The sequence below is a fragment of the Salvelinus namaycush genome, chromosome 13, assembly GCF_016432855.1.
Source record: "Salvelinus namaycush isolate Seneca chromosome 13, SaNama_1.0, whole genome shotgun sequence".
Lineage (NCBI taxonomy): Eukaryota > Metazoa > Chordata > Actinopteri > Salmoniformes > Salmonidae > Salvelinus > Salvelinus namaycush.
The window spans coordinates 24984747-25004029 of NC_052319.1; the positions used below are offsets into that span (position 1 = coordinate 24984747).

At 43.4% G+C, this 19283-nt stretch overlaps 1 pseudogene; it reads right to left on the bottom strand.

Annotated features, from left to right (window-relative positions):
• Positions 1–387: 387 nt before the first annotated feature.
• LOC120058047 lies at positions 388–9358 on the bottom strand (annotated as a pseudogene).
• Between the last annotated feature and the right edge of the window lie 9925 nt (positions 9359–19283).

Genomic DNA, 19283 nt, shown 5'->3' on the forward strand with positions numbered 1-19283 from the left:
AAAGGTGCTGGACTCCTCCATGTGTGTTTCATGTGTTTCAACTGTCTTGGAGGAGGATATTTGGCACAGGAAGAGCTGGTGGTTCCTCATCTTCCCAAGGTGCCATATAGCTAGAATACTCTCCCATGCCTGCGACATCGAAAGTGGCGTAGTCTGAGCATTCTCCCACTGCATTAGTGCAGACGACACGGTAAGTGCCACTGTCCTCTGTGGTGCAGTCAAGAATTTGAAGATACAGAACTCCACTCAGGTTGGACATACAGTACCTCCTGCTCTCTGTTATCAATTTTCCATTATGGTACCACTTCACCTCAGCGGTTGGCTTTGATTGGACATTCAGTGTAACTTTGGCATGCTGACCGCATGGCACACAGTGGGAACGCAACCTCACAGTGACTCATGGGGTATGGTCAAGGCTGAAGGGATACTTACACCCTCCTTCCTTTCTACTGATCTCCTCTCGGATCTCAGAATGGCTTTTCTTGACCCATACTTTGCCAGGTAGTCAACTTTGGCCACCTGCACAGTCTCCACCTGGAGGCTGATCTGGCCGTAGCAACAGGTCTAGGGGAACGTGGACAGGTTTTTTCAGGGGTGGGTGACCTTCTCCCCTTAGTTGCCACATTTTTTTATTTTTTATTTAACCTTTATTTAACTAGGCAAGTCAGTTAAGAACAAATTCTTATTTACAATGATGGCCTAGGAACAGTGGGTTAACTGCCTTGTTCAGTGGCAGAACGACAGATCTTTACCTTGTCAGCTCAGGGATTCGATCTAGCAACCTTTCGATTACTGGCCCAACACTCTAACCTCTAGGCTACCTGCCACATGATAAGTTGTAGTTCTCTCTTTCCTCACGGTTCTAGTTTTTTCTTCAAACTCAATGCGTTTCAGTTCACTCTTGATGAAGTCTAATGCTTCAACAGTAGGCACCTTGAAGGTTTCGTTTATCGTAACTGTACTCAGCATTTGAGATGTTGTCAATCATCTGCTGAGGAGTCTCAGCACTAAATGGATTGAGTCCACTGAGTAGGACATAGACTAGAACACCAACTGGCCACATCTGTAACACTGCTGACCATGTCATTCTGGTGGATCTCAGGAGCAGCGTACTCAGCTGTAGTATACTGAACCTTGATCTGGTCCCCAGGAGTCAGGTGTCTGGCCTGTCCTAGCTCAATGATCTTGACTTTACTGCCCTTTCTTGTGGTGTACACAATATTCTCAGGCCTGATGTCAGTGACAATGACTCTTGTCGTGGAAGAACTCAAGAGCTTCACATACTTGTCTGATGTAGTTGCCGATTTCACGCTCATTCAGCTCGAAGTCTCCTGTGCCAAACCATTCAAAGATGTCTTGACCTGAGACGAAGTCGTAGATCATGACTAATTCCTCAGTTCTGTCGAAGGACTCATGAAGACACAAGAAGTTGTTGTGTCTTGCCAGGTTCAGTGTTGCAATTTCTTTCTTGATGAATGCTTGATCTGCACCCCTCACCTTGACGAATTTAGCCATGTATGTCCTCTCAGAGCTGGTCTCAACACAACGGTGAACAATACCAAACTGGCCACGTCCCAGTTTCTCAGCAATCATGTACTTGTTATGCACATTCTTGGCACTTGAATGGGGAGCCTTTTGCTTGGGAACATCTCTGTCACTAACCTCGCTGCCATAGCCAAGGACTCCTTTGTTGTAACGGGACCGCTTGGTTCACATGGTTGACTTTGATTAAATTTGTTTTAGGCTATGACTCTGAACTGGTACCTGGTTCCTCTGAACAGGTGACAGTGTAGCGAGTATCACGAGCCTGGGCAACACGTTCCCATCGGTCAGCTGTTGTGGGACACTTCTCCACAACGTAGCTGGTTCCTCTGCTTCCACCATCATTAGCAGGTACTTTCCAACTCAGAGATACTGAGTCTCTTGAAACATCACTTACTTTGATGGTGGGTCGGGCACGTCTGCAACATCCAGTTCAACTGTCTGTTGGTCAATGCCAAATCTGTTCTTGGCACAAACGATGTAGAAACCAGCATCCTTCCTATCAACTCCGTTGGGGAACACGAGCGATGTGAATGACCTTGTGACGATGACTTGGTAGTATCCGTTGTTATCGATGAGATCTTGTCCCTTCTGCCAGGTGATGACAGGATCGGGTTTGCCACTGAATGGAATCTTGATATTCAAAATCTCTCCACTGAGGGCAGGGATTGCCTCTTATGATTTCACATCATAAATACCAAACAAATAAGTATTATAAATGTACTGATAATATTCTTTGTAGGTGGAACAAATACATGGAATTGTATTCATGTAAATGTACAACTCTACATGTACTGTATACTATGTAAGTATTATTGCATACACATTAGTGATCTTACCTTCAACATCCAGAGAGACAGTGGTGCAGAAGGATCCTCCCAGGTTGGTTGCTCTGATATGGTAGACAGTAGAGTCTTCCTCATCAGCAGCAGAGATAACCAGTTGGTGATAGACTCCCTTGAGTTCTTGAATCTTCAGTTTCTTTCCATCAGACTGGATCTCCTTGCCACGTCTGAACCATTTAATAACAGGCTTGGGTTGTCCTGTGATCTTGCAAATGAAGGTGGCGTTGCATTTTTATTTGACACTCAGTTCCTCTTTGAAGGCGGGAGCACGGACATCAACAGGCATTTTTGGAATGACTGGTTCAGATTCCACACTCCATTCACTCACTCCAGCAAGGTTTTCACAGTTCACGTGGAAGATGTATTCGCTTCCCTCAGTGAGGCGTTTGACAGAGAAGATGGTGGATTTGATTTCATCAGTAGTGCCAGGTGTCCATTCACCCTTCTTCTCCTTCTTGTCAAGGCAGTAGCTCTTGATCTTGGAGCCACCATCAGTGAGAGGAGGTGTCCAGGACACGACACAGGAAAGGTTAGTCACACCAGAGACGACTGCCAGCAGTGGTGGTGAAGGTTTATCTGTAAATATAACATCATAACGTTAGTAGGGATCCAAAACTTTGTTAATCTCATATTTGTGCAAATACATGATCTTGTACTGTAACTATATTGTGAGACTCAACTTACCCATTGAACTCTTGATAAAGATGCGAGTGGGGATCTCCAGTGGCTCACTGTTTCCATAACGATTTTGAGCATACACACGGAAGAAGTACCCAGCATTTACAACAAGGTTGGCAATACGGCAATTTGTGCCTGTGATGGATGAGAAAACGAGTGTCCAGTAATCGCACTCCTTGTCTTCACGCTTCTCCACAATGTAGTTTGTGATCATTGATCCACCATCATCTTTTGGTGGTTTCCAGCTAATAATCAAAGAGTTCTTCAAAAGGGCATCAAGTATGATGGGACCTTCAGGCATTGCAGGTTTACTTGAAAACAATAAGTACATTAGCCACACTTAGTTTGTAGTCAAATTGTAAAACAAATTGTAGATCATAAACAATTTGTAGATTTGTTCGAATTCAGTGTAAAAGTACCTTGGATTTCAACATTGATGAGTGTGTCAACTTTGCCAAAGTGATTGTGCAGTCTTACTCTGTATTTTCCTCCATGTACCATGTGTTGCACATTCTTGATCACCAGGTGTGTGTAATGCTCTGTGTTTTCAATGCTGATATTCTCAGAAGCCACCACAGTTGTAGCTCCATAAAGACACAGGATCTTAGGCTCAGGGCGTCCGATGTAGGCAACATGCAGACACAGAGTGGTGCCGCTTTCGGCATAGTAGATATTCTTCAATGGGAAGTCAGGATTGAACTGGGGAGCAGCTAACAAAAATGGAATGCCACTGGTCTCTGCTTCCCCTGCATCGTTGATAGCCTTGCATGTGTATTCTCCTTCATCCTCTTGCTGGTCTGTCATAATGATCAGTGAATGGTTACGGCCATCAGAGCTCATCTCATATTTACGAGATGATCTCCTTGCCAGATTTATACGATTTGTTATCGGGAAGAGGTCTACCAATAATCTGGCATTTTATCACTCCTGGTTGGTATAATTTAGTGGTAACTTCATCCATTTCTTTCCTCAGGCTTGGTTAAGTTCCAGCTGTTGGAAAAAACAACAGTTGGAATTGTATCACCTTGCTTTCTCAAGGTGTTATAAACAAGTAATAAATAAAGGCATTGTAGTGTTCATCCATACAATTGTGAAATAATTAAATGTTTCAGTTACTTACCACCCAGTTTGGTCTTGATGCATGTGGCTGTTCTGCGTAGTCTGCTGATTCCGGTCTCATTCTCAGCCATCACTCTGAACTCATACTCAGTCGCCTCGTCCAGACCTGTAATGGTGAACTGTTTCTCCTTGGTGCGCCTCTTGTTTCATTTCTTCCAGGTAGCTTCTGCAGACTTCCTGTATTCAATCCAGTAACCAAGGACCCTCTTTCCACCATCACATTCTGGCGCCGCACACTTAATGGCGACAGCGTCCTTTGTGACAGTTACTGTGTCGATCTCACCTGGTTTACTTGGTTTGTCTGGAAGAATAGAGTAGGGCAAATGTAAAAACTTAGCAGTTAAATGTATATCTAAGTCATCAATAATGACATGGTTATCTAAGGCATCAATCATGACATGACATCAGACATGGTTATCTGTTTCAAACTCACCAAATGGATCTTTGTATGTGACTGGTTCAGATACAGATCCAGGTTCACTGTCTGGAATATCATTTTGATTAATAACACGGAACTGATACTCGGTGTCAGCAGTCGGTCTAGGGAGGGCAAACTGGATTGAAACTACCTTCTTCTCATGACGGACCCATGTGTCAGAGGACACTTCTTTGTACTCAATAAAATATCCAGTAATGGCAGAGCCATCGTCATCCTTAGGTCTCGACCAAGACAGAGAGGACGAGCTCTTAGTGACATCCATAACCTCTGGCGGGATGCTTGATGTCTCTGGGGGACCTGTTTTAATCAGGGAAAAAGCATGAATTAGAGTATATATTCATAATACAGGTATACACTCACCGGACAGTTTATTAGGGTTTCCTAAGAACGGTGCAACAAACAAAAAACATCCAGTCAGCGGCAGTTGTGTGGGCGAAAACAGCTTGTTGATGCGAGAGGTCGAAGGACAATGGCAAGAATCGTACTTGCTAACAGGCGGGTGACAAACAGATAAATAATGGTGCAGAACGGCATTTCGGAACGCACAACTCGTCAATCCTTGTCACAGATGGGCTATTGCTGCAGCCGACCACACCAGGTTCCACTCCTATCAGCTAAAAACAACAAGAAGCGGCACCAGTGGGCATGCGATCACCAACACTGGACATTGCCTGGTCCGACCAATCCCAGTTCCTGTTGCGTCATGGTGATGGTAGAGTCAGGGTTTGGCATAAGCAACATGAGTCCATGGACCCATCCAGCCTGGTGTCAACGGTACAGGCTGGTGGTGGTGGTGTACCGTCATACAATCTACAGCAACTGCGTGATGCCATTACATCAGCATGGACCAACATCCCTGTGGAATGTTTCCAACTTGTAGAATCCATGCCCACAAATAATTCAGGCTGTTTTGGAGGCAAAGGGTCTGACCCGGTACTAGATGGGTGTACCTAATAAACTGTCCAGTGAGTGTATATGTTTGCAAACTTATGAAATCACTCAGTTCAATGAGGAATCAATAAAGTAATACTTACAAAGAGGAGTCTTTGGGATGAGGGGTTCTGTTGACTTCAGAGATCCGCTGATACCGAATGTGTTTTCAGCTGTCACCTTGAAGTGATACTCTTGTCCCTCCTCCAGTCCCTTCACAACCAGAGATGTGTCCACCACCCTGGTGTCTACAGTGCACCAGGCTGTCTTGGGAAGCTGCTGTCTCTCAACAATGTATCCAAGGATTTCAGAGCCACCGTCATCTGAAGGACCCTTCCAGGTCAACGTAACAGATTGTGCCTGGACGTCTTTGAATCCAAATCAAATTGTATTGGTCACATACACGTGATTAGCAGATGTTATTGCAAGTGTAGTGAAATGCTTGTGCTTCTATCTCCGACAGTGCAGTAATATCTAACAAGTAATTTCTAACAAATTACACAACATATACCCAATACACACAAATCTGAGTAGGAATGAATTAAGACTATATACATATGGACGAGTGATGTCAGAGCAGAACGGACTAAGATACAGCAGAATAGTATAGAAAAACAGTATATACATATGAGACGAGTAATGCAAGATATGTAAGCATTATTAAGTGAATGAGATACCGTAGAATAGTAAAGAAAACTGTATATACACATGAGATGAGTAATGCCAGATATGTAAACATCCAAGTGGTCCCTCTGGAGCAGTTGGACGGCCGATAAACTTCACCTTGATGTGAACGTTCTTCTTGCCACACTTGTTCTCAAGCAGCAGGTCATAAGTGCCAGAGTCGGCTCTTTCTGCACCCTTGATCACCAGCTTAGTGCAATCGTCATTGGAACCGATCATTGCTTTCTCAGGCACGTCGGCACCTTCCTTTGTCCACTTGCATTCCTTTGTCCACTTGCACTCGGTACTAGTACCGAGTGTATATAGCCAAGTTAGTTTGTGTCTCAGTGCCTGCTTTTTCCAGTGTCTCTTTTCTCGCCCTCCTGGTTTTGACCCCTTGCATGTCCTGACTCTGAGCCCGCCTGCCTGACCACTCTGCCTGCCCCTGACCTCGAGCATGCCTATCGTCTTGTACCGTTTTGACTCTGACCTGGTTTATGAACTCTCGCCTGTACCCGACCTGCCTTTTTCCTACTTCTTTTGCTATAATAAATATCAACCATCAGCCTCCTGTGTCTGCATTTGGGTCTCGCCTTGTGCCCTTATATTGTGTATTTATTCCTTGTATTATTATTTCAATATTTTTCAATTATTTCTCTTTTTTTCTCTCTGCATTGTTGGGAATGGCCCATAAGTAAGCATTTCACTGTTAGTCTACACCTGTTGTTCACAAAACATGTGACAAATACAATTTGATTTGACTTTGTCACGATCGTCTTGCTGAGAGAGAGTGGACCAAGGCGCAGCGTGTGCAAAATACATTCTCTTTTATTTTAGAGAAAGGAAAAACACGCAACGAACACTTTAACAAACTGAAACAAAACAACAAACGATCATGAAGCTATAGACGTAAGTGCACACACAAGCTACAAATGTACAACATAGACAATTACCCACATTAACCTAGTGCCTATGGCTGTCTTAAATATGGCTCCCAATCAGAGACAATTAATGACATCTGTCTCTGATTGAGAACCATTCAGGCAACCATAGACACAGCTAGACACCTACACTAAACACAAACCCATCTACTCTACTTAACCCCCTAAACCATACAACCACCCTAGACAATACAAAAACACATACCTTCCCCATGTCACACCCTGACCTAACTAAAATAATAAAGGAAACAAAGAATACTAAGGCCAGGGTGTGACAGACTTTTAAAAAATGTGATAATGCCCTTTTAGTGTAAGAGCTGTTTGAAAAGACTGCTTGAAATTTCAGCCTGTTTTTGTGGGATAGAGTTTTCACCAGGTGGAATTAAATCCATTAAATGGTACTTACCAACGGGATCGGTTTCCACTGCCATTGCAGAGACAACACTTGGTTTTCCAACACCTCTGTTGATTGCTCTATGTCCACTCTCAATGCCTTCTATCAGACCTGTTGATCTGTATCTGGTCATGGTGACTGGGTTCTTATTAGCACACACCCATCTGCCAGATCTGACCTGCTTGCGCTCAATGATGTATCCAGACACCTCGGATCCACCATCATCCTCTGGTTCCAGCCATGCGATGGTCATGCCATTACGAGACACGTCGGTCTGCCTGGACGTCCAGGGATGTCTTTAAACAAAGAACAATATACATATGATATTCATTCCTGTTTCTTTATGTTTTTCAAATAAAGAACAATGACTCAATTATGATACATGATATAGTTTAAAACATGTCTTACTCGTTGCGCTCTTGCACATCACAACTTCAGTCTGCAGCCAGTTGCCAACACTGTAGCGATTGACTGCTGCGGCACGGAACACGTATTCATCTCCTGTCAGTTTGACGAAGGCGAATGTTGATCTGCTGACAGAGTCAGACACTGCCAGCCATCCAGCGTGGTAGGCATCAAGCTGCTCAACAATGTAGCCGCTGACAGGGGTACCGCCATTTCTCTCTGGGGGATCCCAGCTGATGGTCACTGAGGTGGCATCAACCCCATCGAGCCTGACTGGTCCTTTAGGCCCATCAGGTTTGTCTGGGAAAAAAAGAGAGGAACGTTATTGTCATTGTCTTATATTCATAACTGTACGTGACAACCTCAGTTTGTGTTATGTTAGAAGGTCCGTACCAAGTACGATCACTTTAATGATCTCGGAGTTCTCTCCTGTGATGTTCTTCACTTCGAGAGTGTAGTTACAGCTGTCATCGATGGTTGTATCAAGCACAGTTAGCTGAGAGAACTTTCCAGTGGTCTGAATCTTTGTACGCTCAGTGATCTTCAGCTTCTTACAATTGAAGTACCATGAGCAAACTGGTGGAGGTCTACCAACTATTGGCAAATACAGCTCAAGTGGTTTACCAGCCAACACATTGACAAACTTCTGTGGAATGCTAGACAGATGCTAGAACTGTAAAACAGAAAGATATGTTATGTAGACATGTGCTTGTATAACTGATGCGTTAGTTTAACTATACTGAACAAAAAAATAAACGCAACATGCAACAATTTCAACAATTTTACTGAGTTACAGTTCATATAAGGAAATCAGTCAATTGAAATAAATTCATTAGGCCTTAATCTATGAATTTCACATGATTGGGCAGGGGCACAGCCATAGGTGGGCCTGGGAGTGCATAGGCCCACCCACTTATTACAGACTGAAATACTCCTCAGTTTCATCAGCTGTCCGGGTGGCTGGTCTCAGATGATCCCACAGGTGTAGAAGCCGGATGTGGAGGTCCTGGGCAGGCGTGGTTACACGTGGTCTGCGGTTGTGAGGCTGGTTGGACGTACTATAGATAGATGTATATGAAGCACGTATAAAGTAAAAAAATGTGATACCTCTTTGTTCTTGGACTGTTACGGCTGCGACAATCTCCTTTGGTGCACCGGCTCCCCTGCTGTTAATAGCTCTGACTCTGAACATAAACTGGTCGTTCTCAGTCAGAGAAGTCATAGTGAACTCAAATCCAGTTGTCTTCACTGTTGTCACCTTCATCCATGTGTCTGTGCCAAATTTGCAAGCTTCAATGATGTAGCCTGTGAGTCTGCTTACACCGTCATGCTCTGGTTTCTCCCATCCAAGTATTACTGTGGTCTTGGTGATATCCACAACCTCCAGTGTCGCTGACGGCATAGGTACCTCGCGCACCAAAATGACATCACGAGTTTGGAATAGTGGAATATTTTACAGCATCATAGCAGTGCACTTTGTCAACAATGATTTGTGTGGAAGTTTAAGTGACTTCAATGAAGCCACGGTTGTTGAGGTTGACGCCAGGTTTGCTCCAGGTAATTGCAGGAATTGGTCGTCCAGTGACCGTGCCTAAGAGACGAAGAGAACCTCCAGCTCTCAGGCAAATGGTCTTGGTCATATCATCATGAAGCTCAATATCAGGAGTTTCTGTGGTAAAAGACAGGCAATTATTCATCTTTCAAACTAAATAAAAAACGAATGAAGGAAAAATGTGAATGTGTAGGCTACGATTTTGTTAGTTTGTGGGAGGAGTTCTAGTGGTAATGCAGAATAATTCCTATTCCATAGGCTAGGCTACTGCTCCTAACTCACCAATTTTCTCGATAACCTCAACTGCTGCGCAGGCTCTACTGAATTCACTGACTCCATTGAAGTTAACTGCAGCCACTCTAAAGCGGTACAGTGCCTTACAAAAGTATTCAGCTTCCTTGGCGTTTTTCCTATTTTGTTGCATTACAACCTGTAATTGAAATGGATTTCTATTTGGATTTCATGTAATGGACATACACAAAATAGTCCAAATTGGTGATGTGAAATGAAAAAAATTGCTTGTTTCAAAAAATTATAAAAAATTTAGAACGGAAAAGTGGTGCGTGCTTATGTATTCACCCCCTTTGCTATGAAGCCCCTAAATAAGATCTGATGCAACGAATTACCTTCAGAAGTCACATAATTAGTTATATAAAGTCCACCTGTGTGCAATCTAAGTGTCACTTGATTTGTCACATGATTTCAGTATATACAGTTGAAGTCAGAAGTTTACAAACACTTAGGTTGGTGTCATTAGAACTCGTTTTTCAACCATTCCACAAATTTCTTGTTAACAAACTACAGTTTTGGCTAGTCGGTTAGGACATCTACTTTGTGCATGACATAAGTAATTTTTCCAACAATTGTTTACAGACAGATTATTTCACTTATAATTCACTGTATCACAATTCCAGTGGGTCAGAAGTTTACATACACTAAGTTGACTGTGGCTTTAAACAGCTTGGAAAATTCAAGAAAATTATGTCATGGCTTTAGAAGCTTCTGATAGGCTAATTGACATCATTTGAGTCAATTGGAGGTGTACCTGTGGATGTATTTCAAGGCCTACCTTCAAACTCAGTGCCTCTTTGCTTGACATCATGGGAAAATCAAAAGAAATCAGCCAAGACCTCAGAAAAATATTTGTAGACCTCCACAAGTCTGGTTCATCCTTGGGAGTAATTTCCAAACGCCTGAAGGTACCACGTTCATCTGTACAAACAATAGTACGCGAGTATTAACACCATGGGACCACGCAGCCGTCATACTGCTCAGGAAGGAGACGCGTTCTGTCTTCTAGAGGTGAACGTACTTTGGTGCGAAAAGTGCAAGTCTTTCCCAGAACAACAGCAAAGGACCTTGTGAAGATGCTGGAGGAAACAGGTACAAAAGTATCTATATCCACAGTAAAACAAGTCCTATATCGACATAACCTGAAAGGCCGCTCAGCAAGGAAGAAGCCACTGCTTTAGAGTATGGTTTGCAACTGCACATGGGGACAAAGACCGTACTTTTTGAAGAAATGTCCTCTGGTCTGATGAAACAAAAATAGAACTGTTTGGAAATAATGACCATCGTTATGTTTGGAGGAAAAACCCGTGAAGCACGGGGGTGGCAGCATCATGTTGTGGGGGTGCATTGCTGCAGGAGGGCCTGGTGCTCTTCACAAAATAGACGGCATCACGAGGAAGGATAATTATGTGGATATATTGAAGCAACATCTCGAGACATCAGTCAGGAAGTTAAAGCTTGGTTGCAAATTGGTCTTCCAAATGGACAAACACCCCAAGCATACTTCCAAATGTATGGCAAAATGGCTTAAGGATAACAAAGTCAAGGTATTAGAGTGGCCATCACAAAGCCCTGACCTCAATCCTATTGAAAATTTGTGGGCAGAACTGAAAAAGTGTGTGCGAGCAAGGAGGCCTACAAACCTGACACAGTTACACCAGCTCTGTCAGGAGGAATGGGCCAAAATTCACCCAACTTATTGTGGGAAGCTTGTGGAAGGCTACCCGCAATGTTTGACCCAAGTTAAACAATTTAAAGGCAATGCTACCAAATACGAATTGACTGTCTGTAAACTTTTGACCGACTGGGAATGTGATGAAAGAAATAAAAGCAAAAATAAATAATTTTCTCTGCTATTATTCTGACATTTCACATTTTTAAAATAAAGTGGTGATCCTAACTGACCTAAGACAGGGAATTTTTACGAGGATTAATTGTCAGGAATTGTGAAAAACCGAGTTGACATGTATTTGGCTAAGATGTTTTTAAACTTCCGACTTCAACTATAAGGTTCCACAGCTGACAGTGCATGTCAGAGCAAAAACCAAGCCATGATGTTGAAGGAATTGCCCGTAGATGTTCGACACAGTATTGTGTCGAGGCACGGATCTGGGGAAGGGTCCCCGAGAACACAGTGGCCTCCATCATTCTTAAATGGTGTCACGCCCTGACCTTAGTATTCTTTGTTTTCTTTATTATTTTGGTTAGGTCAGGGTGTGACATGGGTGATTATATGTTTTTGGCCTGTCTAGGGTTTTTGTATGTTTATGGGGTTGTTACCAGTCTAGGGGTTTTGTATGTCTATGGTTGCCTAGATTGATTCTCAATTAGAGGCAGCTGTTTATCGTTGTCTCTGATTGGGAACCATATTTAGGCAGCCATATTCCTTGAGTATTTTGTGGGTGATTATCTATGTCCTATGTTTAGTTGCTGGTGTCAGCACTATGATTATATAGCTTCACGTTCGTTTTGTTGTTTTTGTATAGTTCGTCCTGTGTCCTTTCTTGATTAAAGAAGATGCATTCTAATCACGCTGCGCTTTGGTCTCATCGCTATAACGAACGTGACAAATGGAAGAAGTTTGGAACCACTAAGGCTCTTCCTAGAGCTGAGCAATCTGGCGAGAAGGGCCTTGGTCAGAGAGGTGACCAAGAACCTAATGGTCACTCTGACAGATCTCCAGAGTTCCTCTGTGGAGATGGGAAAAACTTTCAGAAGGACAACCATCTCTGCAGCACTCCACCAATCAGCCCTTAATGGTAGAGTGGTCAGACGGAAGCCACTCCTCAGTAAAAGGCACATGACAGCCCGCTTGGAGTTTGCCAAAAGGCACCTAAAGACTCTCAGACCATGAGAAACAAGATGATCTGGTCTGATGAAACCAAGATTGAACGCTTTGGCCTGAATGCCAAGTGTCACATCTGGAGGAAACCTGGCACCATCCCTACGGTGAGGCATGGTGGTGGCAGCATCATGCTGTGCGGATGTTTTTCGGCAGCAGGGACTGGGATCAGGTCAGGATCAAGGGAGTCAGGATCAAGGGAAAGATGAATGGAGCAAATTACATAGAGATCCTTGATCAAAACCTGCACCAGAGCGCTCAGGACCTCAGACTGGGGCGAAGGTTCACCTTCCAACAGGACAACAACCCAAAGCACACAGCCATGACAACACAGGAGTGGCTTCGGGACAAGTCTCTGAATGTCTTTGAGTGGCCCAACCAGAGCCCGCACTTGAACCCGATCGAACATCTCTGGAGAGACCTGAAAATAGCTGTGCAGCAACACTCCCCATCCAACCTGACAGAGCTTGAGAGGATCTGCAGAGAAGAATGGGAGAAACCTTCCAAATACAGATGTGCCAAGCTTGTAGCGTCATACCCAAGAAGACTCGATGCTGTAATCGCTGCCAAAAGTGCTTCAACAATTTTTATTTTTTATTTTTATTTCACCAGGTAGGCTAGTTGAGAACAAGTTCTCATTTGCAACCGCGACCTGGCCAAGATAAAGCACAGCAATTCGACACATACAACAACACAGAGTTACACATGGAATAAATAAAACATACAGTCAATAATACAGTAGAAAAATAAGTCTATATACAATGTGAGCAAATGAGGTGAGATAAGGGAGGTAAAGGCAAAAAAGGCCATGGTGGCGAGGTAAATACAATATAGCAAGTAAAACACTAGAATGGTAGATTTGCAGTGGAAGAATGTGCAAAGTAGAAATATAAATAATGGGGTGCAAAGGAGCAAAATAAATAAATAAATACAGTAGGGGAAGCGGTAGTTGTTTGGGCTAAATTATAGATGGGCTATGTACAGGTGCAGTAATCTGTGAGCTGCTCTGACAGCTGGTGCTTAAAGCTAGTGAGGGAGATAAGTGTTTCCAACTTCAGAGATTTTTGCAGTTCGTTCCAGTCATTGGCAGCAGAGAACTGGAAGGAAAGACGACCAAAGGAGGAATTGGCTTTGGGGGTGACCAGTGAGATATATCTGCTGGAGCGCGTGCTACGAGTGGGTGCTGCTATGGTGACCAGTGAGCTGAGATAAGGCGGGGCTTTACCTAGCAGAGACTTGTAGATAACCTGTAGCCAGTGTGTTTGCACCCAGTTTGTTGAGTAGAGTGTTGGAGGCTATTTTATAGATGACATCACCGAAGTCGAGGATGGTCAGTTTTACGAGGGTATGTTTGGCAGCATGAGTGAAGGATGCTTTGTTGGGATATAGGAAGCCGATTCTATATTTAATTTTGGATTGGAGATGCTTAATGTGAGTCTGGAATGAGAGTTTACAGTCTAACCAGACCCCTAGGTATTTGTAGTTGTCCACGTATTCTAAGTCAGAGCCGTCCAGAGTGGTGATGCTGGACGGGCGAGCAGGTGCGGGCAGTGATCGGTTGAATATCATGCATTTAGTTTTACTTGCGTTTAAGAGCAGTTGGAGGCCACGGAAGGAGAGTTGTATGGCATTGAAGCTCGTCTGGAGGTTAGTTAACACAGTGTCCAAAGAGGGGCCAGAAGTACACAGAATGGTGTCGTCTGCGTAGAGGTGTATCAGAGAATCACCAGCAGCAAGAGCAACATCATTGATGTGTACAGAGAAGAGAGTCGGCCCGAGGATTGAACCCTGTGGCACCCCCATAGAGACTGCCAGAGGTCCGGACAACAGGCCCTCGATTTGACACACTGAACTCTGTCTGAGAAGTAGTTGGCGAACCAGGCGAGGCAGTCATTTGAGAAACCAAGGCTGTTGTGTCTGCCGATAAGAATGCTGTGATTGACAGAGTCGAAAGTCTTGGCCAGGTCGATGAATACGGCTGCACAGTATTGTCTTTTATCGATGGCGGTTATGATGTCGTTTAGGACCTTGAGCGTGGCTGAGGTGCACCCATGACCAGCTCTGAAACCAGATTGCATAGCGGAGAAGGTACGGTGGGATTCGAAATGGTCGGTAATCTGTTTGTTAACTTGGCTTTCGAAGACCTTAGAAAGACAGGGTAGGATAGATATAGGTCTGTAGCAGTTTGGGTCTAGAGTGTCACCCCCTTTGAAGAGGGGGATGACCGCGGCAGCTTTCCAATCTATGGGAATCTCAGACGATACGAAAGAGAGGTTGAACAGGCTAGTAATAGGGGTTGCAACAATTTCGGCAGATAATTTTGGAAAGAGAGGGTCCAGATTGTCTAGCCCGGCTGATTTGTAGGGGTCCAGATTTTGCAGCTCTTTCAGAACATCAGCTATCTGGATTTGGGTGAAGGAGAAATGGTGGGGGCTTTGGCGGGTTGCTGTGGAGGGTGCCAGGCAGTTGACCGGGGTAGGGGTAGCCAGGTGGAAAGCATGGCCAGCCGTAGAAAAATGCTTATTGAAATTCTCAATTATAGTGGATTTATCGGTGGTGACAGTGTTTCCTAGCCTCAGAGCAGTGGGCAGCTGGGAGGAGGTGCTCTTATTCTCCATGGACTTTACAGTGTCCCAGAACTTTTTTGAGTTAGTACTACAGGATGCAAATTTCTGTTTGAAAAAGCTAGCCTTAGCTTTCCTAACTGCCTGTGTATATTTGTTCCTAACTTCCCTGAAAAGTTGCATATCACGGGCACTATTTGATGCTAATGCAGAACGCCACAGGATGTTTTTGTGCTGGTCAAGGGCAGACAGGTCTGGAGTGAACCAAGGACTATATCTATTCCTAGTTCTACATTTTTTGAATGGGGCATGCTTATTTAAGATGGTGAGGAAGGCACTTTTAAAGAATAGCCAGGCATCATCTACTGACGGGATGAGGTCAATGTCATTCCAGGACACCCCGGCCAGGTCGATTAAAAAGGCCTGCTCGCAGAAGTGTTTTAGGGAGTGTTTAACAGTGATGAGGGGTGGTTGTTTGGTCGCAGACCCATTACGGAAGCAGGCAATGAGGCAGTGATCGCTGAGATCTTGATTGAAAACAGCAGAGGTGTATTTGGAGGGCGAGTTAGGATGACATCTATGAGGGTGCCCGTGTTTACGGATTTGGAGTTGTACCTGGTAGGTTCATGGATAATTTGTGTGAGATTGAGGGCATCAAGCTTAGATTGTAGGATGGCCGGGGTGTTAAGCATGTCCCAGTTTAGGTCACCTAGTAGCACGAGCTCAAAGTACTGAGTAAAGGGTCTGAATACTTATGTAAATGTGATATTTCAGTTCTTAATTTTTTAAATAAATTAGTAAATATTTCTAAAAAGCTGTTCTTGCTTTGTCATTATAGGGTATTGTGTTTGATTGATGAGGGGAAAAAAACGATGTAATCAATTTTAGAATAAGGCTGTAACGTAACAAAATGTGAAAAAAGTCAAGGGGTCTGAATACTTTCTGAAGGCACTGTATATATTTTATCAGATTCTTCATAACTGTCCTTGTTTCAGAATTATGCAACAATGCCTCTCAATGGAATTTCAAAAGATTTTTGGGCAAGGCGAAAGAAGCACATTGTCCCTCAGTGCTGCACCTCCGGCTCTGAACCTTCTCAGGCCCAAAGGGATGACCATAGTCCAGCTGCAAGTGATACCCAGACTACCAGTGCTCAGAGGAGGAAAGAGGAAGCAGTGGCTGCATGGAGGGAGATGAGGGAGCAGCTGCACAACATTCTTGTGGAGAATCCATCTGCTCCGTGTGGGATCGAGTCAGAGATAATATGGCTGTGCACTGACTGTGAGGCTGAGACAATATTTTGCTCTGACTGTGTGGTTACCACCCATAAAGACAAAAACATTGTCCACTACCTGGAGATGTGGCAGGTAGTTATCAGTTACAAAGTTTGATCATGTGCCCAATTGACAAATAAACTGTATTTCTCAAGCATAAGTTTAATTAAATTGTTAGTGTCGAAGGCCTTCACGGAAGTTTATCCTAAGAAGGATCACTGTCATCACCTTAAAACCAAGCGTTTGTACTATTTTCAGTTGCACTCTCTCTGTTTCTCTCTGATACATATTTCCACCCACAACTTACTTATTTTCACCAGGTCATGCTTTTTAGCCATGGCTAAATCATTGAAACCAAGCCCAAACTCTTAACCAATACTCTTCCTCTTTAGGATGGTCTATTTAAAAGGACCCTTCCCTTTGGTTTTGAATGGCACTGGAGGCGGAGAAATAGCCAAAAGTGCTCACTCCACAGTAGACCTCTGAGGGTTTTTGATGACTTTGGTAAGTAATAAAGCATTTGTTAGTAATATCTTACAGTAAACATAAACCTCTCAACTTGATCTCTACATAATTTTTTTCGTGTTTTTCAAAATGTTGTTATTACAGAACAAGTTCTGTATTTTCAAATTATTATTTTTGGAGGGGTAAAAAAAAAAATCCCAGCCTCCATCCCCGCAGGAGGCCTTTTGCCTTTTGGTAGTCCGTCACTGTAATAAGAATTTGTTCTTAACCTACTTACAAAACATTAAGAACAACTGTCTTTTCCATGACATAGTCGTCCGGGTTTGGCTGGGGGAGGCCGTCATTGTAAAAAAGAATGTATTCTTAACTGACTTGCCTAGTTAAATAAAGGTTAAATATATATATTTTGTAACGCTCGTTGTATGAAGTAGACCAAGGTGCAGCGTGGTACGTGTTCATGATTCTTTATTTCTCAGAACACCAAACAAAACAACAAAAGGATAACGAACGTCACGTTACGTAGGCTTCACAGAGCTAACAAAAAACAACATCCTACAACCTAAGGTGGCAAAACAGGCTGCCTAAGTATGATTCCCAATCAGAGACATCGATAGACAGCTGTCCCTGATTGAGAACCATACCCGGCCAAAACATAGAACCACAAAACATAGAATGCCCACACCACATCACACCCTGACCTAACCAAATAGATAAATAAAACAGCTCTCTAAGGTCAGGGCGTGACATATTTTTTAAATTGACTGACCAGGTGAATCAATGTGAAATCTCTGATCCCTTATTGATAAATCCACTTCAATCAGTGTAAATGAAGGGGAGGAGACAGGTTAAAGGATTTTTAAGCCTTGAGACAATTGAGACATGAATTGTGTATGTGTGCCATTCAGAGGGTGAATGGGCAAGACAAAAAATGTAAGTGCCTTTGGTAGTAGGTGCCAGACGCACCGGTATCAAGGATGGTCCACCACACAAAGGACATCCATTTGTGAGAAGAATTGGAGTCAAAATGGGCCAGCATCCCTGTGGAACGCTTTTGACACCTTGTAGAGTCATTGCCCCAACGACTTGAGGCTGTTCTGAGGACAGAAGGTGGGGGGTTCAACTCAATATTTGGAAGATGTTCCTAATGTCTGGTATACTCAGTGTATACCCCTTGATTATGGCTTATGCCTTAATTGTAGTAATGTAAGTGTGTTATGATATCATAACTAGAACAATAATAAACTATTACTGGATATAGTCTTTGGGATAGTTTATGTTGTCATGGGAGACTTTTAAAACAAATTATGTGGCTGGCCACCCTTTTACAACTCGGAAGGCATGGTTTTGCAGATATTAAAAGTGAAAAAGACAGTTTCAGTAAGCGATTGCCCTCAAACAACTCGTTTCAAGGTGATATCAAGAAGAAAACCTAAATCCTCAGTTTTGAGTTACAGCAGCTGACAAAACCGCAGTGGAAGTTGTTTATTTAATGCATAATGCACCCATCAACTCAGTGGCCTTGGGGTTACTGTCGGCCCTGAGATTGGAAGGTTTGGTTCGATCCCCAGTTTAGTCATACCAAAGACTTTAAAAAGCGGGACCCAATGCATCTCTGCTTGGCAGCCAATGGATTCAGGGTAAGGCACTGCGATACGCATCACAGATATGTCAAAGAAAACAATTTATATTTGCATTAGAAAATGTGTAGCTTTTGCTCCATTCTGTTAACAGATTAATTGTGTATTTTTAATGGAACTTTTTATGACTAACTCTTTTCTTCTTTCAGGCCGAGTGCATGATGCGCCAGTATGACCCGTAAGCAGTGTCATTGGTCAGGTACATGCTCTGGTCTTGCACACCCCGCCAGCCTCAGACTACAGTGGTCTGCTCATTACTCAAGCAGATAACCAGCCTGCAGCTTGAGAGTGGTGTTTCACTGAGGGCCATGTACCTACCTGTCATTCAATTATCCTCATAGGACAGTAAGTAATAATTTTTATATTCTGATTCTATAATGTGTCTACTTTGTCTGCAAAAGTTCATAACCAAATTCCTGTTTTGATAAACAGATCTGTCATAGAAACCACATCCTACTTGTATGTGAAGATGCATTTGCTGTACGTGTTGATGGCCTACTCTGATGGAATGCAGTAATGAATCAGAGTGCCTTTAAGTGACTGTTCATTCATTTCAGGTAAGAGACTTGTATGCTGCCCTGACAAATGAGGCCTATGTGGAGTTCCAACATGCTACTGTATGTCGGAACTTGATATGTTGCACTGCAACGAGTGCGCTGAGAGTCGGGAAGCAAGTTCAGGGAGTGAGTGTTTTAATAAATA